Source organism: Mustela nigripes, chromosome 1 (genome assembly GCF_022355385.1).
Source record: "Mustela nigripes isolate SB6536 chromosome 1, MUSNIG.SB6536, whole genome shotgun sequence".
Classification (NCBI taxonomy): Eukaryota; Metazoa; Chordata; class Mammalia; order Carnivora; family Mustelidae; genus Mustela; species Mustela nigripes.
Window position 1 is genome coordinate 260,988,094 of NC_081557.1, and position 27,199 is coordinate 261,015,292.

Sequence of the window (27,199 nt, forward strand, 5' to 3'; positions counted from 1 at the left end):
AAGACATGGCTTTGTTGCACATTCTACCCTCCAAAAGTGAGGACCAGCGTCTCCATCTCTCTCCCTGAGTTATAGAAGAAGGCATTACAATCTAAGTACAATTTCTTTCAAAACAGATGTTTTTATTTTTTTTTTTAAGATTTTATTTATTTATTTGAAAGAAAGACAGTGAGAGAGAGCATGAGCGAGGAGAAGGTCAGAGGGAGAAGCCGACTCCCCGTGGAGCTGGGAGCCTGATGGGGGACTCGATCCCAGGACTCTGGGATCATGACCTGAGCCGAAGGCAGTCGTCCAACCAACTGAGCCACCCAGGCGTCCCACAAAACAGATTTTTTTAAAGGTGAAACTAAATCAGGGGATGCCTGGGTGGCTCAGCGAGTTGAGTGTCCAACTCTTGTCTTTCCTCGGGTCTGGATCTTAGGGTTGTGATTTCAAGCCCTGCACTGGGCTCCACATGAAAGAAGCAAAAGAAGAGAAAGAAAAGACAGACAGAGAGAGGGAGGGAGGGAGGGAGGGGGATAGGGACGGAGGAAGGAAGAAGGAAGGAAGCCAGCGAGCAAGCTTTACCCTGTGGGTACGAGAAAGGACCTTGGCATTCACATGGCCGTGAGGCCTGGCCAGGCTACGATCCAACCCTCTCGTTCTGAGGCCCAGCTTTAGTACTAATGAGCTGGATGACCTTGAGTGAGCCACGTACCTGCACTAGGTTTGGTTTCTCCATACTTCACAGATTTCACTTTTATTATTATCTGATTTCCTGTAAGATTAAGAAAGTTTCTTTCAAATTACAGACACATGTAATACTTTCTGCCTAACTAGATATGCTTACAAAATGAAAAATATAGTAACCTTTCTAAGCAAGGAAACAAAAGATTGTATACCAAGACGCATAAACTTGATTCACAGATTCGTGCTGCCGTCATGCTCCAACCCCCACAGCTCAACAGAATGTCTTCAAATAATCACCCTCACATCAGTGTGGGCTTAGCTGGCTTTGGAATCTTATGGTCCACAGCCAACCTATGTTGAGGAGAAACGTCATAACAACTAGTATTTTTCCAAATGGGGATTAAAGTTTTCACTGAGAAATGCTGCCCACACCAGCCAGAGCTACCAGATTTTTCTGAATTGCTAAATGGAAACGAGGCCAATTTAATAGTTAAGTATCATTTTAACTTTACATCAAAATACTTTTTAATTTTTTATTTTGCATTACTTGTTAGTTCCGTGTTCACAGAATATTAGAAATAATTTCTGTCACTTAATCCTGGTAATTTAACTCTTCTGCTGTTTGACAGAAATTTTTCTCCTTTCTTTTCAATTGATGTGAAATTTGCATGACTGATGTTGCTTTCAAATTAAACAGCTCATACATAACTATTACTATTATATAGGGTACAATTATAAGTGTCAAAGCTGCAGCTGGCGTTCTGCTCTTTCTTTCAACTAAAGAAAAATCACTGAGCAACACCAGTGGGATAAAGCTTCTGCCAAGGTCTCTGGGACAAGAATTATGTATTACAAGGAAATCAAGCATGCTCTACAATTTTATGAAATAAATCCTTAGAAAACTCTTAGTTAAGTCCATTTTACTCCCCATATATGTAATGATGCTTTCATTAAAATATATAATAATGGTTTAATCAGTCATCATTCACACCTACTGGTTTGCGACTTGAAAAGAAAACTCCTTCAATAAGACCATGTAGAAACTTCAGGATGGGTCATTAGTTATTTTGAAGAACTATTTACTGGCAGGTTTTTATTTATAGGCTATTTTAAAATATTCAACTTTTAATAAATGATACATGCTAATGCTAATATTTGTATCATATATTTATAAGCTGTGAGATGTATAAATTTTCTAATCATGTATATGTTTTATCTTGCTTGTGCCACAAAATAATCCATTGATGTCAGTAGAGGTGATCTCTAGTCTACAAATGTCACACACAAGGTAATATACGACCATATTCTAGAGAACAGCATCTGGCCCAGAGGGAGCACACAGTAACTGTGTTTCATGTCCTCCAAAATTTGTTGGCAACTGGCAGAACAGGGCTTGGAAGACAAGCCTTCCAGTTCCCACTGTATCATGCTTTACCTGCTGCATCATAGACTCTACAGATAAGATGTAAACTCCATTAACAAAGTATCAACCAACTCCATTAACCATTAACAAAGTGTCTCATAACTACAGGGCAAGAGATGGGCTGTTATTAGCCCTCAGAGGACCATGCTGCCATCTCCTGGGACTTTATTCGGGGGAGAGTACCAAACACCATTTTCCCCTATAAGCACCTTCAAGCCTGGTATAGAAGTTAGAAGAAAATGGGCTTTCTCATAGCAAGCACCCAAGTTCTTTGCAGCTGTCCTTTTTTTTTTTTTTCACCTCCATTATGGAAACCTTCAAACCTATACAAAAGTAGAGAAGGGTCACGCAGACAACCTTCATGAGCCATCACCTAACTTTAATCATTGCCAACATCTTCCAAATATTCTTTTTTTTTTTTTTTGAGATGTGTTGTTTTTTGTGGTTTCAGCTGTCTCCAGACCATGGAAAGTGTGATTTCTGCAAGGTCAAGACACTGGACTGCTGTACCCATGGCTAGAGCAGGAGAAAATAGGACTCTCACGCCTCTTATTTCCTGCCCCACCTCCAAGTCAAAGGGCAAATTTACTTCAGGTCTCAGGAACCAAAAAGATACAGAAGATATACTACTTCTGAATATACCAGTTTCCTTAACATGGTTTATTTTGCTTCTAGTATTCTGCTTTAAATTACACTCAAATCTAAACGTGTCCTCCCCTTCCCTTTGGAGTCAACAAAGAGTTTGCATTACTTTCACAACTAGAATGTCAACTTCTATAAAACAACTGCATATGAAATATTTATTGCTTTTCCTCATAAATTCCAAAGTTTTTCTGACAGTTTTTTTAAAAAGGCTATGATAAATTTAGACAAAATGGTGGTTCCATAAATTATAATAATCTCAAACAACAGAAAAGGAAAGTACCATAAGGACCAAATTATTAAAAATTTCTTTTAAATTTAAGTTTTTTTGGAAGTCCACAATTACTTACATTGGCAGGAATAAATATCTACCTCAAGTTCCTAATATATGAATAAACTCTTCACTGAAATTACACGCATTTTCTTTCTTCTGCTGAACTTTGTGTTCTCATAATAAAATAAAATGGCTGCTACGTAAACAGCAAAAACTGTTAAGTAAAAGTGGCATTTGACACACATCTGTGACCACCTTCTGATATGATACTCGGCATTCAGGGGGAGCTTTCATCCAACAAGTGAAGTTCCTTTCAGCAGCACTTTCCCAGGTCCTTAAAGTACTTTGAGAAGGTGATATCACCAAAATGATGACACAGGTTGTTTCTGACTCGAGTCCCTCTCCCCCACAAGAAGAACAACTAACAACTATTCAAGAATAAGACACCAATGAGAGAATCCTAGAATATGTGGGTGAGACTGAAGTAGCCACTGTGTACCACAGAGACCAAGACAGACCGCATTAGAGGGGTAAGAGAAGTGGCGCCATGTTGACAGCACTGCTGGACTTCCACAGGCCAGAGCCACACCACACAGAGAGGTCTCCCCAGAACCTCTGGTTCCTTCAGTGGTGAAAAAGAACCTATGAGGACAATCAGCTACCAGATGGCATCTTAGGGGCAATTTAGGGGCTTTGCAAGAGCCCCTACTCTGATCTCACATCAGAGGGATTGCACGCACGGAATCTATAGGGCTCAATCACTGGGAATCTGAGTGTGACAGAGAAGTGGGGAGGAGCTTGCAATAGTCAGCACATGGACCTTGGCAGACCAAACTCATACCTGCAGTGTCCAAGTAGTAATCCCAAGCAGAGACTTTGCTCCTCTCTGGAAGCAAATCAGTGGTGCACTCTCTCCTGGGAATGTGGCAGGGCTCAGATCTGCCTAATTTAGATCTTCAAACAAGGGGTTTTGGCAGCCCTAAAGCCCAGTTTGCCCACACCCAGGCAGCATGCTGAATCACACCACCACCCACTGAGGAGAGTGTCTTCCAGCCCCATCTGACCAGAAAGGTGGGAGACAACAACTGGAGGTTGTGTGGCCCAGCGACTCTTGAGTGAGAGATGGGCAGAACAAAGCCATTGGCTCTGTATGATCAGGGAGTGTGAATTGGCTCGAATTATGATGAGAAACAAAGAGCTTTATTGGCTTTAGAGCTTCTTCCCCTGCTGCGCCCAGCCAGGGAAGCTAATTCAGAGTCCCGCTCTTCCCTGAATACAGACTTCAGTCCCTCCCACCAGGGAAGCTAACCAGAGCACAGGGGAAGCTTCATGGTCCATTCAACAGTACTACCCACAGTGGCACTTCACAGAGAGCACCACCTGTGGCTTCCCTCCTCTGCAGATCAAAGCATGTAGCCTCATCTGACCAGAGAACCCTGGACTGATTTGAGTGCCCAAAGAATCAGCTGTGGAGGCCCTGGGTTTTGCCCTGTTGCCCTGCCAGGACAGGGAATCTAATTCGTAACCCCAGCTACTGATTTGTCACCCAGGCCCAAGTAGTTAATAAACCTGACCAGAGAATCCAGGCAATTACAGAACCCATCCTACAGCATTACTTGGGTAGGGAACCAAACCAGTAGTCCTATTGGGCTGTTCTCACTAGCAGCACAACCCCCATCCCAATCCTCGGAGCCTCAGCAGTTGCCTCACTCAAAAATAGACCCTAATAGCAGGGTCATAAACTAAGAAAACTCCAGTAATGGCTGAAAACTTCCCAAACCTGGGAAGATCCATGAGACCCAAAAGACCTCACATGGGTTGAACTCAAATAGGGCACATTGAGATACATTATAATTAATCATCAAAACTCAAAGACGAAGAAAGAATTTGAAGAGCAGCAAGAGAAACGAGAGAAGTTACATACAAGGGAACCCCCATAAATCTATTGGTGGATTTCTAAACAGAAACTTTTTGGGCAGGAGAGAATGAGATGACTTCTTCACAATACAGAAAGAAAATAATTGTCAGCCAAGAACTCTAAACCTGGTGTAGCTATCCTTTAGAAATAAAAAAGGGATGAAGGCTTTTCTAAACAAACAAACAAAAAATTATCACCAGACCTGACTTACAAGAAATGCTAATGGGAGTTCTTTAAGTGGAAGCAGGAGAATTTAATTAACATTATAAAACATAAAAAGAGAGTGTAAATCTCACTTGAGTAATGATAAATATAGTGTCATTGAGATTTTGTAGTACAGCTATAGTGGTACATAATTTATTTAAAATTAACTTGATTCACTTAAAATTCTAGTTTAAAAAAGCTAAACAAGGAACATTGTAAAAATAACCATTATAATAATATGTTATGAATCATACAATATTAAAAAACATGTAAGATCTAACAGCAGTAACTGAAAATGTTATGGGAGAATAAAAGTATAAAGTTTATGCATTGTATTGAAGCTAAGCTGTTGTCAGTTTAAAATAACGTGCTGTAAGCTTAATTTATTTTATGCTAGTCTCATGGTGACCATAGGGGAAAAACCTATAGTAGTTACACAAAAGAACATAATAAAAAAGTCAAAACATACTTTTACCAAAAGACATCAAAACACACACACACACAAAGACAGCAGGACAAAAAAACAAGCAACAGTGGATCTACAAGAAACAACCTGAAAACAATGATCAAAATGGCAATAGTAACTCCTTGCCTATCAATAATTACTTTAAATATAACCAGATTAAATTCTCCAAATAAAAGACATAGAATGGCTGAATGGATTAAAAAAAAAAAAAACCATAAGATCCATAACATACTGTCTACAAGAGACTCACTTTAGCCCTAAAGACACATATAGACTGAGAATAAAGGAAGGGAAAAAGATATTTCAAGCAAATGGTAACTTCTTCCTGCTGCCAAAAAAGCAGGGGTTGTGATACTTTAAACTAAAAATGGTAAAAAGAGATAAAGAAGGTTATTGTATAATGATAAAGGAGTTAATATATCAAGAAGACATAACAAATGAAAATATTTATGTGCCCAATATTGGCACACCTAAAAATATAAAGCAAAACTAACAGAGCTGAAAGAGAAAATAAATAGTAATACAATAATTGTGGGAGACTTTAATACCTCACTCTCAACAATGGATATATCATCCATACACAGAATCAATAAGGAGACAGTAGATTTGAATAATAATATAGACCAAATGAACCTAACAGATATATACAGAGAATTCTATCCACCAATAGCAAAATACACATTCTTCTCAAGTGCACATGTAACATTTTCTAGGATGGACCATATGTTAGACCACAAAACAAGTCTTAGCAAATTCAAGAAGACTGAAATCATACCAAGTATCTTCTGTGACCACAATGGCATGAAACCAGAAATCAACAACAGGAAAACTGGAAAATTCACAAACACATGAAAATTAACAACACTCTCCTAAACAACAAAAGAACCAAAGAAGAAATTAAAAGGGAAATGAAAAAGTTTCTTAAGAGAAATGAAAATGGACTCTTAACATACAAAGAGAAGCAGAATTTGTGGGATGCAGCAAAAGCAGTTTTGTTTGTTTGTTTCGAGGGAAAGAGAGAACACGTGCAGGCACGGGGGCACACACAAGGGGGTAGGGGAGAGAAAGACCGAAAGAGATAATCTTTAAATAGACTCTATGCCCAGCATGGAGCCTGACACAGGACTCAATCTCATGACCCCAAGATCACGGCCTGAGCTGAAATCAGGAGTCTGATGCTTAACCAATAAACTGAGCCACCCAGGCAGCAAAAAAGACCTCAAATAAACAACTTAACTCTATGCCTTAAGAAACTAGATAAAGGAACAAACTGAGCCCAAAGTTACCAGAAGAATGGAAATAATAGCAACTAGAGTAGAACTAAATGAAATAGAGAACAGTAAACCAATAGAGAAGATTAACCAAACTAAGAGCTAGCTCTTTGAAAAGACAAACAAAATTGAGAAATCCTCAGACTAACCAAAAAAGAAAAATGAAAGGACCCAGGTCAACAAAATTATAAATGAAAAAGGAGACATAACTGATATCACACAACTTCAGAAGATTTTAAGACGCCACTATGAACAATCATATACCAACAAACTGGACAATCTAGAAGAAATAGAAACATTCTTAGAAACCTACAACTTACCAAGACTGAATCAGAAAGAGATAGGAAATCTGAATAGACTAATTACTAGTAAGAAGATCGAGTCAGTAATCTAAGATCTCCCAATGAAGAAAATCCCAGGAACAAATGGCTTCACTGGTGAATTTACCAAACATTTAAAGATTCTACACCAATCTTCCTCAAACTCTTCCAAATAAATGAAAAGGAGGGAACATTCCCAAACTCATTTTATGAGACCAGCATTATCCTGATACCAAAACCAAGAAAGACAGTACTAATAAAGACAACTATAAGCCAATATCACTGATGAATATAGTTGCAAAAATTCTCAGTAAAAAATTTAGTAAACTGAATTCAGCAGCACATGGTCAAGTGATATTTATCCATGGAGTACAAGGATGGTTGAACATATGCATATCAATTAATGTGATACCTTATGTTAATAGAATAAAAGAAAAGAACCATATTATCTCAATAGATACAAAAAGCATTGATAAAATTCAGCATTCATATACAATACATTCATACACAATAAAAACCGTTAACAAATTAAACATAGAATAAACATACCTCAGTGTAATAAAGGCCATATATGACAAGCCCACAACTAACATCATACTCAAAGATAAAAGGTTGAAAGCTTTTCCTCTATGATCAGAAACAAGACAAGGGTACCCACTCTCTCTACTCTTATTCAATGAAAAGCCCTAGCTAGACAAAATAGGCAAGGAAAAGAAATAAAAGATATCAGAATTGGAAAGGAAGAGGTAAAACTGTCTTATTTGCAGATGACATGATTTAACGTGTATAATAAATATGCTACATAGACGATAAACAGATAGATAGATACAGATAAAAATATACCTAGGTAGAACACATGTAAGTTAAGCACACAAAGCCTATGAGCTTAACTGTACTGCCTAGTTTGAGAAAGTCTTTATTGAGTTGGGATGCCTATGCAAAACTGTCCCAAAGAAAGGATGGATTTCTGTATTTCTCGCTGGTGACAGAGGTGGGATTCCGTTGCTGTCATCTCATTTCTCTCACAATAACGGCATACAGATGGGGAGGTAGGGATGTGTTCTTGCTTTGCAGTAGAAAAAACTCAGGCACTGAAAAGTCAAGTGGTTCATGAAAGATCATGCAATTTGTTAATGCCCGAGAATGTGACTGACTTAAGCTTCCTAAGTCTCGCACTCAGTGTCCTTTGCATCTAATAGGTCCATATCTCTTCAGTCACCCCAACTCCATCAATAACTCATTAAACGCTTCTTGCTCTATGAGAACTATGAGTCCCTTATTTCAAGATAAAGTTAGGAGATGATAGCCTAGAAATTTCCCTCTTATCTAATCCATGGTGAAAGTAGGGGGGAAAATAAAGCTTTGCATCCTTAAAACCAAAATCTTTTCCTTATATGAAAACTGTTGTTCTATGCCCTTTCAGCCTTTCCTTACTAAACTAAATGGCCACAAATCATCTATGCTTTCCTCCTCAACTGTGGTTCTAGATGGTTTAATTCTTTTCACAAGTTTCTTCTGAAGTCTTTCCAAAGTTCTCACATTTTTCTGAAAGAGTGGGCTCCTAAACAAAATTATGATAAGAGTCTGACTAATGTTCATTCGAGAAGAATTAATGAGCTTTTTTTAAATCAAACTATCTTGATGACAAAAACCAGTAAATTTCTTTAACCTATTAAAAAAAGTGTGAAAATTTATCTTTTGTTGATTCATGTCTAGTTTGTCATCAGTTGCAAGCCTTTCCTTCTCTTTTCAAACACGACCAATGTACAATAACCCATGAATATGGATTTAATTTTTATTTTTTACAGTCTTCTGTCCTTTGACTCTCTTTTTGACTAGTTATATGTTTGTTTCTGCTTCCTGACACTACTGTCCAAGATTCTAGTGACCCATGCTGTCAGTGAAATTAATGTATATGCACTGCATACACTTGGCCATCATTCAAATGACTGATGAAAGTATTAAATATGTCTGCCCATCAATCATGTTGACATGACTACTCACATAAGTCTAACACATTGTGCACGTCCACAGATATATGGGTTACTGCCAAGTGTACAAATAGTGTTGAGAAAAAGCAGAACAATAAATATTAGTCTTTACAAATGGTGTTGTTAAGGAAGTAAATGTTTGTCATCATGACTGGTTAAGAAATCTCTTTATTCATAAATATGAGCATGTGTGAAAAGCACTGTGAAACTTCCCATTAAGCATGATAGACAAACTCATGCTCAGTCATTAAACTTAACTAAAGTGATAATAAAGTGATAAAAATCTATAAGGACCAAGAGAATAGAAGAGGAGTCTATAGTGAAACAAAAAAGAGAAAGTGGCAACTGCCTTAAGAGACCCAAGAATATAGACCCTAGGAAGAAAACATAGCCCCTAAGATACTACAACTTGGTGGCATGCAGCTACTGCTAGACAAGAAAGTAGAAGTAGAACTAAATATTGTTGAAGATATAAGAAGCAATTAAACCACCAGATCTTTTTGACAATTCCCTTCCATAAAAGACTGAAAATTTCTTCTCTGAAAAATTCTATGAAGCCAGGGCACACCAGGTACAGGGCACCCTTGCAGTTGGCAGGAAAGATTCTGATCTCCAGACAAAGGTTCAAGAGACTCTTCTTGGGGAACCTGCTTGCCCAAGAAATAAAGGGCTACAAGCCCTGACATTGAAGTTCTCCCTAGAAATGATCTAGTTCAACCATCTGACCAGGGAACCAGATCAACAAGACCTGCCTATAGGTACAAAGCTTCCAATTAGCACTTGAATACCTCACACAACAGCCAAAGATTTGACCACCAGCCAATATGCATAGGCATTTGAAGAAAGTCTCTAATGCATAAAACAGAAGCTTAAACTAACAGAAATAAGTGACTTGAAGGAAATTCAGACTATGAACTAAAAAAAAATGCATCATTAATGTCTCCAAAGAGCTAAGAGTTGGCATTCATGAAATAAGAACATGATGATCCTTTAAATTCCAAATATAAAAAGAAATCTTGGAAATTAAAAATATGATAGCATAACTGAAAACTCAATAGAGGAGTTGGAGGCTAAAGTAGAGGAAAGGTTCCAGAAAGTAAACCAAAAAGGCAAAGAATAGAAAATAGAGGAAAAATAGGAGATAAAATTTAATGACAAACAGAAAAATATTCAATGTTCAATCATAAGAGTCCAAGAGAGAAGAATGAAAACAATAGGAGAAAATTATTAATGAAATAACCCAAGAAAACTCCCCATATAAGTTTTTAGATTAAAATGACCTCGTAAGTTCCCAGGATGGTGGATGAAAATAAACCCACATCATGACATTTTTATAATGTATCAGACAGGACATACTTACAATTATAAAAATCAAAACTTCCCAAAGTATTCAGATAACTCTTTTTAAATTAATAAATTAAATTCTTAGCTGTATTAAATAGTTTCTATTTCAATATTTTTAAAAATATTCATTCTCTTACACTTTTTAAAAAATATTTTGTTAATTTTTTTGTCAGACAGAGAGAGAGCACAAGCAGGGAGAGCAGCAGGCAGGGGAGAAGCAGGTCCCCCACTGAGCAGGGAGTCCAATGTGGGACTCCATCTCAGGACCCTGAGGTCATGACCTGAGCCACTGGGCATCCCATTCTCCATACTTTTTAAAGCTCAAATCACAAAGTTAATATATCGAATTCTCCTGGACATAGCAAACACTCTAACAGATTACCTTGAGCTTAACACAAAAGCACTAATACTTTAGGTTTGACTGATTTTATCACCTGTGTTTTTAATTCAAAATTGTAGCAGGGTTATATCACTTACCCATTTAGGCAGAGAATATTACTGTCTCACACAGGCTGAAGTTACTGGATTGAAACTATTTTGGAGCCTGATACCCTATGAAGCGGAGAGATAATGATTCCAGGATGATTCTACCCAAGACCACCCATATTGCTGCTAATTCCTTCCACAATTAATTAGATTCAACAAATCTCAATGCTCCTTAATTGGATTTAGGATTCTTTTCATCCTTTGTCCAATTTTGATGACATCTTACTATATTGTACATTCACCTAGTTACTATCATTCTATCAGCCACACTCCCTAGTCTTCTTAAGAAAAAACCATAATGTTAATTCATTTTAGTTTATAAAGAGGATTCAAATCTTGGCTCCATCAATTTCTAGCTCCGTGACATGGACGAGTTGTTTAATCTCCCTGAATCTTAGTTTGCTTTTCAATGAAATGGAAAGGAGACAACATAACTAAGCCCTTTATAGGGTTTCATTAGCTATTACTTTATAAGCTATTTTATAAGCTATTAAAAAAAGCAACTGTAGTAAGGTAGAAAGTGTTCATATTCCCCAAGAAGAGCAGGAAGGGGTAAATCAAAAGTAAGTTTTCCTCCCATACTATTTAGGGATAGGACATATGGAATAGAAGATACTGTATTGTGACCACAATAGGAGATACACTGTAAAATAATGTAAATTATTTTAAAAATACATACTATAATGTATACACCCAAATTATTATAGTCTTTGAAGTACCTTTGTAATATTACCATTTTCCATAATTCTTTGGCTTACTCATTTCAGAGTCCAAAATACATTTTTGTTAATATCCACAGTGCTGATAATTCTTGTCCCTTGAAGGTGAATTTGGTTTAAAAATAAGTCACTTGAATACAAAATTATTCATTGCAAACTATCCCTTAACTGGGGACCAGTTTACACAGTGGAGTACTCTACGGCTGTGAAAAAAATAAATGTGGAAACTATATAAATAGGAGATGATCTCCAAGATTTTCCTAAATAAAGTAAGTTGAAGAATTGTTCATGAGCATATGACTATTTATATTGAAAAATACAAGAGAAGTAAACACACATATGTATTTGTATTTACTTAAAATATGTCTGAAAGTGTGTCTATGAAAGGAAGACTTTGGTAGCATCTGGGTCACAAAATCATGTAAATATATTTACTATTAATGAAATCAAGGTTTTTTGGTTTTTTTTAAGATAATTTTTTTTTGCTTTTTTTAAAATTTTTTATTTTCAGCATAACAGTATTCATTATTTTTGCACCACACCCAGTGCTCCATGCAATCCGTGCCCTCTGTAATACCCACCACCTGGTACCCCAACCTCCCACCCCCCGCCCCTTCAAACCCCTCAGATTGTTTTTCAGAGTCCATAGTCTCTCATGGTTCACCTCCCCTTCCAATTTACCCCAACTCCCTTCTCCTCTCTAACTCCCCATGTCCTCCATGCTATTTGTTTGTTTTTACAAATAAAGTCTGAAGAATAAAGTGAAGAAAGCAAGCTGAATAATATTTATGAATGAGATTAAAAATAAGGAAATAAGAGTGATTTTCTTACAAATCCCACAAATTAATTCTTCATTAACAATTTAAAAATTCATTTTTAGAAAAGATTTGGTTTCTTCCTTTGATAGACTGATGACAACACATGCTTTGAAGTATACATTGTAGGATGTTTGTTCTTTTTAACAAGTACAATATTCTCATTACCTTATGGTCATAGCTTACATATATTAACATAAAAATAAAACTAACAGAAGAAAGTAGCCTTTCACTTTTTTATAATTTTATAAATTATTGGTACAAATGCATAAAAGCATGCATTCTCCAAGTAAACACGTTCTTTCTAATATCAGAATTAGTCTGCTTTTAACATTCTTGGCGTACCTGGGTGGCTCAGTAGGTTAAGTATCTGCCTTTGGCTTAGGTCATGATCCCAAGGTCTTGGGATTGAGCCCTGCATGGGTCTTCCCACTCAGCAAGAAGCCTGCTTCTCCCCCTCCTTCTTCCTGCTGCTTCCCTGTTTATGGGCTCTTTCTCTCTGTGTGTCAAATAAATAAATAAAATCTTCTAAAACTTCTTATTGTCATTAATTATGAATAATAGATAAACTTCTGATAAATAAATAAGTATTCCTTAAAAATTATATTGATTTTCTGCTATACTTAGAATTACAGGATACCATTATCAACTTAGCTTTTTGTTTATGTGTGTATGTGCAAGCTTTTAAAAGGTCTGTGTAGTGATTAACAGATCTTTCTCTTCCTTTTCACCTGTCGCTATCTTTGTGTTGATACAGCATCTAACATTTGTAGGTATGTATGTTGTTATAGATACATTCCCAACACACAGCCACCACATTTGAAACATTAGGACTTGCTGTTAGTAGCAAAAAAAAAAAAAAAAAAAGTCACTTAGACTTGTTTTGATAGCAAAATTGATCATTACCTTCTTAAAAATTTAGCATTATTAAGGACAAAAACACAAGAATGGTAAATCACTCTTGCTTTCAGGGTCTGAATGTCCTTTCAAATAGTTAACTGCAAAATACATAAAACTGTGAAACACATAAAAGTGGTATGTAACAAATAGTAAAACATAATGGAAGTTTAACTGTTAAAAAAATAAAACCTGCTAAATGAATAATAGCAGTAGCCAAGCCGGCTATGATTTCATGCTTTTCCATTGTAAAATGTAGGAATCCATTCATATACAATTCCAGAGGGAAAGTTCCACGGTTTTAAGTTATTTGTGGAGTGACCAGTCAGCTTCACTAGAATCCTCCCCATTTTCAAGACAAACAAGACCAGCTGATGCTGCACATTCCTGAGAGAAAGTAAAGATTAAACCTCCCAAGAATTAGAAAAGCTTATCTGCTTTCCAAAGTAACCTGCTCTGTGCCCACACAAAAGATGGCCACACAAGAAGGCACAAAATAAGCATTTGTTATCAAGAAAGGGCACATGTTGTAAGAATCAGCCTGCTCACTTGTACAATGGCTGGTGAGCTCCATTCCATGCTTCTCTAGTTCCCTATATTGTATGTATTCCCTCAACAAGGCTGTTCCTTTCTTTTCTGATTTAACACAAATGGAACTCTTAACTTATATTTGACAAAAATAACTGAACTGGAAAAACTCTCTTTACTTCCTCCCTAATTCCTTTTGGTAGACGAACTGCATTGCTGACCCTAATTCTTTACTTGCTCTATTATGTGAGTTTGGAGTTCCTCCATTAAAGCAAAGTGTATTTCCAAACCCAGTGTGACTTGCTTTGGCCAAAAGAATGAGGTAGGAGTCATGATGCCCAGTTCCAAACCTAGGCCTCAAGAGGTCTTACAAGCTTCTGGTTACTCTCTTACATCTCTTCCGTCATCATAAGAAGCATCTTGAGGCTATCTGCTGGTCATAGGAAGAGGACAAATGGAGCAGAGCCAACAGTAGACATGATAGTGAACTTAGCGAAGACCAGCCAAACTGTCCCAGCTGAGCTCAACCTGGATATGGTGACTGGCAGAGTCATAAAAAATAATAAATAAATTACTATTTTAAGTTTTGGGATAGCTTGTTTTGCAACACACCTGATATACTCTTTAAACTTTTTTTTTTCATTTCTTCTTTCTACTTGAATGCTCCTCTGATCAGTTTGTAAACTCACAAGTCACAGAAGTGTCTTAATAATACATGAAGTATTTCCTTAGACTAAGAGTTCTAGTTTTATTTTAGGTTTTAAGATCTCTTCTACTCTCTGAAAAGACTCTTTAAAAAGTACATGACAGGGAATAATCTGATTTTTCTTACTCAACTGTTTTTTTTTTTAAGATTTTATTTATTTATTTGACACAGAGAGAGAGATCACAAGTAGGTAGAGAGGCAGGCAGAGAGAGAGGGGGGGAAGCAGGCTCCCTGTTGAGCAGAGAGCCCGATGTGGGACTCGATCCCAGGGCCCTGAGATCATGACCTGAGCCAAAGGCAGAGGCTTTAACCCAATGAGCCACCCAGGCACCACTCAACTGTATTTTTAATTAAGTTAATTAATCTCAGTAACATCAGATTATTTAAGGGGAAATGACCACATAATGCAAGATATTTGAATTATTAAATGTTTATATATTCTCATTTTTTAAGACTTTTTTTTTTAATTTGACAGACAGAGATCACAAGTAGGCAGAGAGGCAGGCAGAGAGAGAGGAGGAAGCAGGCCCCCTGCTGAGCAGAGAGCCCAATGCAGGACTTGATTCCAGGACCCCGGGATCATGACCTGAGCCAAAGGCAGAGGCTTTAACCCAATGAGCCACCCAGGGGCCCCACATATTCTCAATCTTTACAAAAATCTCCTACACATTAATTTATAGGTGGATGGACTATCTGGAAGAAGCCAAGTGAATATACTTTACAGTGAACTTGCATGTACAAGGACTGGACAATCAATGAGAGTGGAACTGCCAGAAAAGTGAAAAGAGAAAAATCAATAAAAACTAGGGATGGATAACATCTAGAAGGTCAGTATGAAAACTTCCATAGACATAATCCCCAGCAAAACAATCATAACTGGCAAAAGGAAAAAAAAAAAAACAATACCACTTAAAATCTACAGAAATTGTCTTAAGGACATAGAGCAAATGAAGACATATTTATTGGGAGAAAAAATCTACTAAATCTCAGTAACAACAATGAGAGTCTGTAGCATTTCAACCATTATCTGTTCCATCCTTACCTCCCTCCAAGCTCAGGGTGACAGAAAATCCATTCTGGGTGGGAGTAACCAAAAACAGAGGGCTTTCTTCCCTGCCAAGCTGCCCACCAAGGGCTAAAGTATGTCCCAGGAAAGGAAGGCCACCAGCATTTCTCATCCCCATCTCCCTCGAATCCATGTTGCAAAAGCCCTATCGTAGGCAAGTGGGCAAGAATAGTTGAGGGGTTTAAGATTCATTTCCTCTACCCAAAATTTATTCATAGGGCAGAAGGTCTCCCTCAGGGTCAACAGGCCAAGACTAATTGCTCCAGTTCACTCATAGGGCAAAGATGCCAAACCAGGAGAGGTAGCCTGAGAAGACCCAGAATCACAGCCCATGCACTGCATGCCACTTGTAAATCAGGGGTGTCATTCCTAGAGAATAAAGCCACTATCTCCTCCCTCCGTTCTGGAACAGTGGTGCAGAGTTTTTCGCCCAGGAGAGAGACAAGATTTAAGAACAAACAGTTCCAAGGTGCTTTCTAAGGGAATGGCCTTTACTAGGTATAGAGAGAGGAAGTTCAGGCCTGAGGGTACTCTCAAAAGTGATGGGGATTCTGGTAGTAAGTAATTAAGAGTAGGCTAGTAGCATCATCGAGCAACAAGTTAAACCATAGGTCAGCTAGAAGTTAATCAGAGAAAACCAGGGGGAAATAGAGCTAAGAAGCATCTTCCTGGGGTCAAAACAAACTAGAACGACCAACCTCAAAAACTTCCCCTTCAGAGGGACCCAAATTTAGTTGGATCAAATTGTGGAGCAATTTCTATCCCAGGCATTGTCAAAAACAAGAATGTAATCAATGAAGCTTAATTGCTAGGTGTGATACTCACACAGGAAGACAGGTAAACAGAAAGGCAATGGAAAGAGACAAAGAGTTCACTATGGAAAGAAAAATGCTACATAAAGATATTCCAATAAAGTCACTAAAGAAATAAAGGAGCAACAACAAACTCCATAGAGTAAGGGGCCAGAGAAGAAAAGTATTCTGTATACACAGGTGCTATAATATGTTATCTAAAATGTTTGATTTTCAATGAAAATGTACAAGCAAACAGAATAATATGACCCATACATGGGTGGGGGGGGCGAAGCAGGCAAGTGAAAGTGCCTTGAGAAAAGCCCAGATGTAGCAAAAAAGTTGAAGCAAATATCATTAAGTAAAGAGCTAATGGAAGAGGAAATGATGATGATGTCTCATTAAATTGGGAATATCAATTAGGAAAAATAAATTGTATTTTATTTTTTTTTTCTTGCACAGAAAAAAATTTTTTATTTTTTATAAACATATATTTTTATCCCCAGGGGTACAGGTCTGTGAATCACCAGGTTTACACACTTCACAGCACTCACCAAAGCACATACCCTCCCCAATGTCCATAATCCCACCCCCTTCTCCCAAACCCCCTCCCCCCGGCAACCCTCAGTTTGTTTTGTGAGATTAAGAGTCACTTATGGTTTGTCTCCCTCCCAATCCCATCTTGTTTCATTTATTCTTCTTCTACCCACTTAAGCCTATCATGCTTAGCGAAATAAGTCAAGCAGAGAATAAATTGTATTTTAAAAGACTTAAGTTGAAATTCTGGAATTGAAAACTCAATGACTGAAATGAAATACTCATTAGAGGGGCTCAACAGTAGATTTGACCCAGCAGAAGAAATAAACAGCAAACTTGAAGACAGGTCACTAGAAATTATGCAATCTGAAGAACAGAAAGAAAACAGAGTGAAGAAAATAAACAGGGCTTCAGAAAAATGTGAAATGCTATTAAGCACACCAGCATACACATAATGGGAGTTCCAGAAGGAGAGGAGAGAGAAAGAAAGCATCAAAATAACATATAAAGAGAGGTAAATATTTGAGGAATAATGGCTTAAGCTTTTTAAAAAATCTACATATCCAAGAAGCTTATTAAACTCTAAGATAAAAACAAAGAGATCCATACCCAGACATGTCATCCTAAAAATGTTGAAAGGTAAAGACAAAGAAAAAATCTTGAAAGCAGCAAGAAAAAAGACAAAACAAGGAAACCACCTTAAAATTAACATCTGACATCACATCAGAAATAATGAAGGGCATAAGTCCATGGGATAGCATTTTTATAAAAAACTATGAAGCAACAAACTAAGAATTTTATACCGTGTCAAACTTTTTTCAAAATAAATGTAAAATAGAGACATTCCCAAAACAGAAAATCCATTGCTAGTAGACTCTATTTACAATAAACAGTATAGAAAGTTCTTTACGCTGAGAAGTAATCACAGACAATAATTAAAAGACATATATTATTATCATAAATAATAAACTTAAATAAATGACCCTAGAGATAAAGAAGGATATTTTATAATGATAACAAGATCAAACCATCAGGAAGATATAACCATTACAAATATATGCCATCTAACAAAGTAGATGAAGCAAAAACTGACAGAATTGAAGGGGGAAAATACATAAACATTAATAGTTGAAGACCTCAATACCATACTTTCAGTAATACCGACTGAGGCTTTAAGTTTTCATACAGGTTTTATGTATGCAATTAAATAGTTCAGCTTGAAGGAAAGGTCTTCATTTTTCTGTTCTGTCTACTAAAGAACACGCATCAACAATTGGATCGACCGTGTGCTTTCTCAATTACACATTCCATTTGGTACAACTTAGTCCTCATCTCTCCTTTTAAGAACAATATTGTTTATGGAACTTTGGTTTAGACGGTATGAATGGTTTCTTAGTTTCTCTCTTCGCCAAATTAGCCAATGCGCCCCCACATCCATAAGTGACAACAGTTAAAATGTGAAAATGCACAACAGTGGGGCATGGAAAAGAAGTCTTTAAGCCATCCTGGAGGGCATCCAGAATATATTCCAAGTCTGGTATATACGATTAACAGACTAACCCACTCTCACCTCCAATACATGGCTCAATTTTGTTACAGAAATCGCTTTACTTGTGTGCATTCCAGATACTTTCCTATAACCTGGCAAGTTGCTATAAATCCACGGTTTATATGAAATTAATTCTGAGAAGTTCAAATAAACAGGAGTTGTGTCCGCTACCTGGGTGTTGGGGTAGCTTCCTAATACAAGAGAAAAATCAGTATGTGGACAAAGATCCAAAGATCCTAATAAGTTACATGTGGCAAGCACTTCAGTAAAAGTCAAAGAAGTATAATAAAGCAAGAATTCTATAAAAGTTTATTATGTTCAATATTTTCTATTAGTAGTCTGAATTTTCAGGAGGCTTGGCCAACTTTTTCGGAATACACTTGTGGCACATGAAAACCCTTTGTGTTCTTTTCATTCATTTATTTATTTACGTAGTAACCATTGGCAAATGTTAGTGAATAGCAGATAAAATATGCAACATTTAAAATTGTGTCTCAAGTTAAGTGGACAGATTACCAATGCACAAAATATGGAACACTGCAGTCTTTTTTTAGTATAGTCACCTTGAATTCACTTTTAATCACTTTTAATTAAGGGCTTTAACAGACAAACAAGCCTATTCTATTTCTCATAGATTACTCACAAATGCTAGCACTACTGGAAGTATATTTTTCTGGGACAGTTCAGAGAACACTTTTAAGGCCGATAAATTATTATCATCATCTAAGCCAAAATATCTTTGAGCTCAAAATGCTTGCATGTCCAATGGAATATAGACGAAAATAATTAAAGCTAGATTCAACCCAACAAACAGCTTAGCCTTGGGCAAAAATCTGACATAAGACAAACTGTTATTTTCCCAAAGTTATCTTACTTTCACATTTCAATTTTCTTCTGGCCTTTTTATAGAACTTTATGGGAGGGAATATGCCCTTTTAATTAGATCATAAGCACTCGCTGTGGTAATTTACTCTGTAAACATACCTATAGAACATCAACTATCACCTCTGTTTAATTGGCTGAGTATTGATAGCTGGTATTAAAAAAATGACTCATGAGTAAATTCCTATTGGTTAAAGTCACTTATGGCTCAACTAAGGCAAACAGCAGTCCGTGATACACATGCTCAAGAATGCAACAATTGCAACATTGATCAAGGGCTTTCTATGTACCAGGCCCTCTGCTCAGGCTTTTACACACTACCTGGTTTAATCTTCACACTAACTGCATGATGTTGCTGGTATTATAATCCTTCTTTTATGCAGAAGAAATTAAGTCAAGAGGTTAAATCATGTCCATCTCATATAGCCAGCCAGTGTGTGATGGCCTCTGGGCCAAGCATCCAATCCTATAACCCTTTACTATTCACCATGTAATGTTCTCTTTCTATGGAATCTGTGATCGCCACTCTTATTGCGTGGTTTTGCACAATTTCTAATATACACAGTATATGTAAGTTTTCATTTGTTCTAACTGAATGCTGAGCAATGTCCAATTTAATATAATCTGAAGACAAATATCCCCAGAATACAATCTCTCTCTGAAAAATGTCATGCATATTTGCATTGTACTTTATGCAAAATCCCCACTTGTATGAACGAAGCAGGAATCTGCTAATGTGCAAAGATTGAATGTTTTCAATCTCTGAGTTCAGCCAGGGGGGCATGTTTACTGTGGCTCAGAACCAGATGTGAGGTCCAGCCAAGTGCTAGTCATTTGAGTCTCAATACAGTTGCTTAGTTCACCATAGAGTACAAGCCACCTGACTTCATATCTTTGAAACTAAGTACAGTAGCTATAAGCACACTTAGCTCAGTCCTCTTTATAAAATAAGAATTAAAATAAGAATAGATTCAAAAGCTAATGGTATTTTTAACCAGTTAACTCAGTCAAGCAAAGAAATGTGGATTTTTTCCACTAAAATCAAAAGCTATTTGTAGCATAATGGTTGAGAGCCCAGAGTGTCTGAGTTCAAGCTTCCCCAACTCCACTGTGTCTTTAGAAAAGTTACTGAAAATCTCTGGGCTTCAGTTTTCCCATCTGGAAAGTGGGAGTTATAAGTTGGGAGTTAGGGTTGTTATAGGAATTTAATTAATAAATGGGGAGTTCTTCCAAGAGTGTGTCGTCTAATACTGCTTACTGGAAAGTGTGCATTTCTACTGCAGGTCTTATGAAGTGCTTAGGTGCCTTGATTCTGATTTCTCATTCTCTTTATCAGTTTTTATCAGAGGATAGAAATGGCTTCCCTAATAAAGAGAAGAGAAAGAATGGCCAGAATCTATCATTTATTAAGTGAAAGTTACCATGGATTATTGAAAGCGATTTTCACCTGTGGTTCATGCAAACCAGGGAGATTATGGAGTCTCCTTACAATCATACCAGATAAACAAAAACATGCTTCAAGATAGAAAGGATGGACGGACTGAAAAATACTTCACATAGAAATTTTTGTTGCTGGCATCACCAATGCAGTGCCCCAGCATCTTTTCCAGAGTAAAAGCAACTCCTAAATTCTGTGGCATATTGTGTTTCCAGCTCAACTAATACATGTTAGTGATGAATGAAGATGTTCATATGCAAGTGTGTGAGTTGCTCTACTTTACTGACTACATTTTATGAGAACAAGCATCAAATTTTGCAAGCTCTCTTTTCTTTTCTTCTTAGCAACATCCATTGACTTTATGCAAAGAATTTCCATTTCGATAGGACAGTAGAGAGAAATCTCAGGATTGGGAAAGATCTTTAAAGACAAATTTAAACAACAACAACAAATTCACCACGCAAGGAAAACCCGAACAGTACCAAGTCCCCACTTCTTCTGTTCTGTGGGTTTCTCAGTCTGTACAAGATAGCTGAGGGCTAGTGGCCACACAAATCTCCAGAGTGGTCAGTTGAGTACAAGAGCACTCATTTACCCGAGTTACCCTATTCTAAAGAATTCAGCAATCATTCATGGCAATGAAGCCAAACATGCTGTTGGCTTGACCACAGAGTTATGGAACCTTCACTTTTGGCTCACCCGGGCTTGTTCTTGGCCACATCCGAAGTCTTGGTCTGACTGCTCATACTCAGTGATAATCCTGGAAGAAGGAAAGAAAAATCAAAGATATGGTCAAACCAAGATTATGCTGGTCATGCTGTCCCAGTTCAATAGTATATGTACAACCAGAGGCATATTTGGGTCTTGAAGTAATTTTAAATTAGAACTTGATAAACTAACTTAATGTGAAAAACAAGTATCCCAATGCATAAATACGCAATGGTCTTTAGCTGACTTGATTTTACAGTGTTTTTCTGGATAAAAACCATTTTTCCCCCTTTTGTTCTAGAGATCTCACTCTACTGAGAAGAAAATCTGTCATGAAGTGTTTATGAATTTCTAAATAATACACTTGTTTATTCCCAAAGGCACAACACTGTGACAGGCTAAATAATTACTTGATTCCTTAGCATATTTTCCTTTCCTTAAGTTTCTCTTTCTATCTGGGAAACTCCATATATGTGGTCTAAGAAAAAATCAAAATATCTCGTTTCCCCTTCTCATCCCAACGCAGCTGACTCCTTCACCTTTGTATATACCTTTGCCAACCTACACATCAAATCATCCTGTCATTGCTGGTTTCTGTCTGCTTTCCTCACTAAATGGTGTCTTAAAATCAGGGGCTATATATAGTAATATCCTGGTAACCCTAGTACTCAGACACAAAAGACACTCAATAAATACTACTGAAGAAATACTACTGAAGAAATCAATAAATTACTCAGCATATATGTCAATGTTTGAATGGACCTCCTGGAAAAAGAATGAGAAAGAGGTGTTGTACAATGAGTATGGTATTTAGCAACTGAGTGAAAGACAGACTTTGAATTTTGGTTAGGCACTGGAAAGTCAAATTTAGTCCTTAGGACTGTAGATATTTTTCCAACCAAGATAGTAAAAGAGATACTCAAATGGGTTCTGTTCTTACAGCTCCTCTAAAGCATCCATGATTCTAGAAGCATCCATGAATCTAGAAGGAGAACCCTGAATACTCCAAGAAGTTGAATGGTGTTGCAGATATGGTGGTTGGCACGTATTTTTCAGGAGTTAGTACATTAACCCACATCTAAGAATATTACTGGACAGACTAATAAATATAGTGACTTTGAAGAATTTCTGTTTATGTAAATTTTCAGTCAGAAAATAGGCATATGACAAGAAGAGAACATGAACTAATAGAGCATCTGTATTCCCCTCAGGGCTTGAATCATTCTCTGAACACAGGAGAAGCTCATAAATGTTGATTCAGTCACTCAGTAATTTCCTGCCTTCCAGGCTCAAACTGCCTTGAAGTGCTCATTGTCTTTTGCTTTTTGCCCAGTGCAAAACAGGTCTGTACCTACTGCCTGTCAAGATAAGGATCTCACACTGGGAAAGACATTACTAACATGGAGGAAATTACTCAAGGCCTGCATATGCATGGATGTGCTCAGGTTTGGAGTCTAAAAAAAAAAAAGGCCATATAAGCAGAAAAGTTAAAATGTAATTCGATGTCTCAGTCTTGAAGAAAAAGTCATTCAGAATCCTTTCTCCAGCTCAGCTGACACTCATTGGGGAATACTAAAAAATATCCTAGTTATATTAAATTTAATTCTCAGAATTACAAATCTTTCTAGATTTTGGAATACTCTTCCCAAATTGAGCTTCAGATTCACCTAAAATACAAGGCTCCACCAATGTCAATTTTCCAGGACCTGATGAGATTCTATTTCCATTAGAAACCCTAGCACAAGGGTCCCTAGAAGGAAAATACGACATAATTTCACAAGAAAACAGCCTCATTATTACATCCTCATTATTACACCTGAATGAAATCTGGAACGACAACTACGTAAATATGAAAGATCTAAAGGAACGATCATCAAGCTTAGATGTAAACCAGAGGGGTTAGGGTTGGGGCAGATGCCATCACTGGGAGTGTCTGAAGAATTCATTCAGACTTATTGTGGAATAAGGAGGGGAATTAAATAATCAGCTATTTAGAGGATATCTGCATGTCAGGCCAGACAGCCTACAAAGTTAAAAAATATATTTCTAACATGCTTTCAGTGTTATATCAGATTGAGAAAACAAAAAAATCTGACTGCACAAGTATGGCCCAGAGTCCTGTCTTCCTTCACCTTCAGACTAATTGGTATATAGCGTGGGTACAAATTCCTACTTCTCCTGTCAGAAGCTGTAAAGGCAGGCTTTGCCTTGCAAAGGGAGGCCCGAGGGTTTCCTGCTTCACTACCTAGAACTGGGTGAAAAGGTTGGTTCCAATTCTGCCAAAAGACTGAGTCATGCAATTGTGGTCTCAGGCTGATTTGCCAATTCAGCCTTATCCGAATACAACTGGTATGTTGATCTCCATCTGTGTCCTGTATCTACCTCCCCAGTGGTTCAGAAGCCACATTGGAAAGAGAAATGATTATCACTCCCTAAACCCCAATAACCACCAATGTTTAAGAAAGGAGACATGCCTGGAAAAAAAAAAAAATAGCCCTACTGTTGAGTAGTGTACCATGAGAGTATAGTACCATGGAAACCGAGAGAGTCAATTTTCAAGAAGGAAGGGGTGATAACCATCACGTTAACAGAGATTTTCATTTCAATCAGGGCATCAAATGTCTAAGCAGTGGTGTAGGGCATAAGACAAAAGTTGATCTTTACTAAGTAGTCTGTTAACCAGCACCTAGCCCCTGGTTTGCAGCCAAAAAGAGAATACAAAGGCAGATTTAAAGGTTTTGGTCACCAATTCCATTGTATGGCGTGGGGTTTCCCATCACACCACCCAGCAAGAAATTCTTCCACATCAGCTGGGTGTCAGGTTTAAGTCAGTTCTGACACTATCTTCCTGGGAATAACCTAGGACTCATAGGTTAAGGGCTCAGTCCTACAAGGCCATCCCCCTACGCTTTGGCACCTGTGAGGTGATGAGCACAAGCCTAGGTTACCACCTATGCTTCTGACTAGCTATAGACTAGAGGTTCCAGTGACCCCTCTCCTTGGTCTCCAGATGCCAGTCACATAGCAAGGCTGTTACCTGTAGCTTCTGAGTAACTGGTTATAAATCGGAGGTTCCCAGGATCCCCTCTACAGGTTTGGTTAGTTTGCTAGAGTGGCTCACAGAACTCCATTTTATTTACTGGATTTTATTTACTGGATCACTTACTGGATCACAAGTTTATTATAAAAGGATACAACTCAGGAACAGCCAGATTGAAGAAGTGCATAGGGCACAGTATAAGAAGAGACATGTAGGCATAGTTGATTGAATCATTGGCCATTGGCAACGGATTCAGCCTCTAGCCCCTCTCTCCTCTACTGAGGTGGTAGGTGGGACTGAGAGTTCTAACCCTCTAATCACAGGATTGGGTCCTCTAACAACTAGCCCCCCTCTCAGGTGCTTTCCAAAAGTCTCCTCATTAACATAACAACGGATGCCTTTTTTGTTCTCAACACTAAGGAAATTCCAAGGGTTTTAGAAACTGCAGGAAAAGAGGACAAAGTCCAAATACATATGTCTCATAAACCACAATATCACAAAGATGCTCTTAAGTAAGATGACATAAAGAGAATAAGGTCCCAATTATAATCACAGTGTATGTTGAAGGTTGAGGGGGAGGAGGGTAATTTATAGAACTGTTCCCTGGCCACTTTTTATTTGGTCAATCCAAGCAAGTGTTCTTGTCATTGCTAACTAACACATAAATAATGGTCAACTTGGGCCCTTAGCAATGCTTAAGACAGCAGAGAAAGTTAGGACTGCTGCCAAGACTACACTGCAACTAACTAATGCCATGAGAAAGGACTGAAGTAGGTAATGTAGCATTCAAATCAGAAGTATATGAAAGAATCATATGGCCTGCTTAACTTTTGCTGAGTATCCCTTGGATATTCTCAGCATAAAGCTGAGAAACAGACCAATTTTTCTGATTATAAATGCTCATTCATTACAGAAATGACTAGAGTGGATGAACCATCTCATGAGTTCATCAATGGCTAACATGAAACGTGTGTGTGTGTGTGTGTGTGTGTGTGTGTGTGTGTGTAGGATATGTTTTTGAAACAACCTTTTGATTATTAAATAATTAAAGCAAGAAAATATAAGAAGTTTCTTCTTTCTAGCACTCAGGATAGAGGTTGCAAACAGAGGAGAATTTGCTACTAAGAAATAGTGCTTCCAGAATGTATAAGTGTGTAAGAATTAGGGGAATAGCTACTTGGGAAGACAAAACATAAGGTAATATGAAGAGAAACAAAGAGAAGAAAAGAACTAGGAGAGGAGACTACATTTGGGGCAATGAGCAAGAGAAGCAGGGATGTCAAACATAGTTGAATTAGCTAGTACCAAGCATCTACTGGGGGCTGACTCTAAGGTCAAATCTGGCAAAACTATTGTGGAGTCGGTCCCATGACCCTTGAGAAAGGGCAAGCAACAGTTAACTGCTGACTGGATGTGGAAGTTTTGTGTGAGCCCAGAACCAGTCGATTTAAATTCAATTACACTATAAATCAAGGGGGAAATGTTTTTAGGAGAAAATTATATAAATCTGTGCCATCCAGATGAACTAAACCTAGAAGCTTCTTTCAAAAAAAAAAAAAAATCTCATTTCAGAAATAGAACAAATGTTTTAAACCTTTGAAGACAGCTGAACAACGGCATTTCATTAATAGCCCCTACTTCAAATTTTCAGTAAAATACCTAAAATAGTATAGTAAAAAATATTCACTGCCCCAGTGAAATGTAAAGGAAGAGACACTAATCCAGAAGTTGGGATGAATTTCTAAGTATAAGGCTGGTATATCAAGGTTGAGAAACACAATAAAATGTTTATGCATGCTTCATAGGCTCAAAGGATAGAAGCTCGCTATCCTAAATCCGGTTGAAGGAAGCTTTAATTGGCTCATGTCTGTGTACTTAAAACTCACCTTCACTGGCCTCCACCATCTAATCACAACTCAGATGGTGGGTCTGTTCCAAACAGAAAAATGAAGAGCCATTACCTTATGAAAATTACACTCGAGAGGCATTCAGTGATGCATTCCTTTTCCTTTCCGTGTGCTCTCAGAATCTCTCTTTTGACACACATTCTGAAGCTGCATTCCTGGCACTATTGGCCAGAGGTGGAGGAAAAGGGGGGGGGGGTGATACTATTCTGCAGTTAGTAATCTTCGCAGGGAACGCAAGCGGCCTGAGGAATAGACTAGAAGAATAATTAGGGCAACGTGTGCTTCGGGATTCAGAGAAGTGTCCAGTGGAAATTAAAGCGCTTACACATCCCAGTTCTGAAGATCTGCAAAGGTTGAATCTTTGATGGACAGAAAAAATGGTATGGAAGTTATATCCATTATTCAGACAGTGGGCCATTTTGAAATAGCTACAAACTCTGTGTTTTCACAAATACTGAGTCTGCATAAATCTTTCCTCAGTCGTGGGCAGTTAAGTGAGTATACGGGAAATAATTGACCATGGGTTGAAAATAAGGTTGAAAATAATTGACCATGGTGATTCACAGACCTGTACCCCTGGGGATAAAAATATATGTTTATAAAAAATA

General features: G+C 37.5%; 1 long non-coding RNA gene across 1 annotated transcript in view; it reads right to left on the minus strand.

Moving 5' to 3' along the window:
• Positions 1–21,675, minus strand: part of LOC132015902 (uncharacterized) — a 48,546-nt gene extending 26,871 nt beyond the window's left edge. Inside the window, exons 1-2 of the long non-coding RNA XR_009403817.1 lie at positions 21,636–21,675; positions 698–757 (exon numbers count right to left, since the gene is read on the minus strand). This is a non-coding gene — a long non-coding RNA (uncharacterized LOC132015902). The remainder of the gene's footprint in view (positions 1–697; positions 758–21,635) is intronic.
• Positions 21,676–27,199: the final 5,524 nt, after the last annotated feature.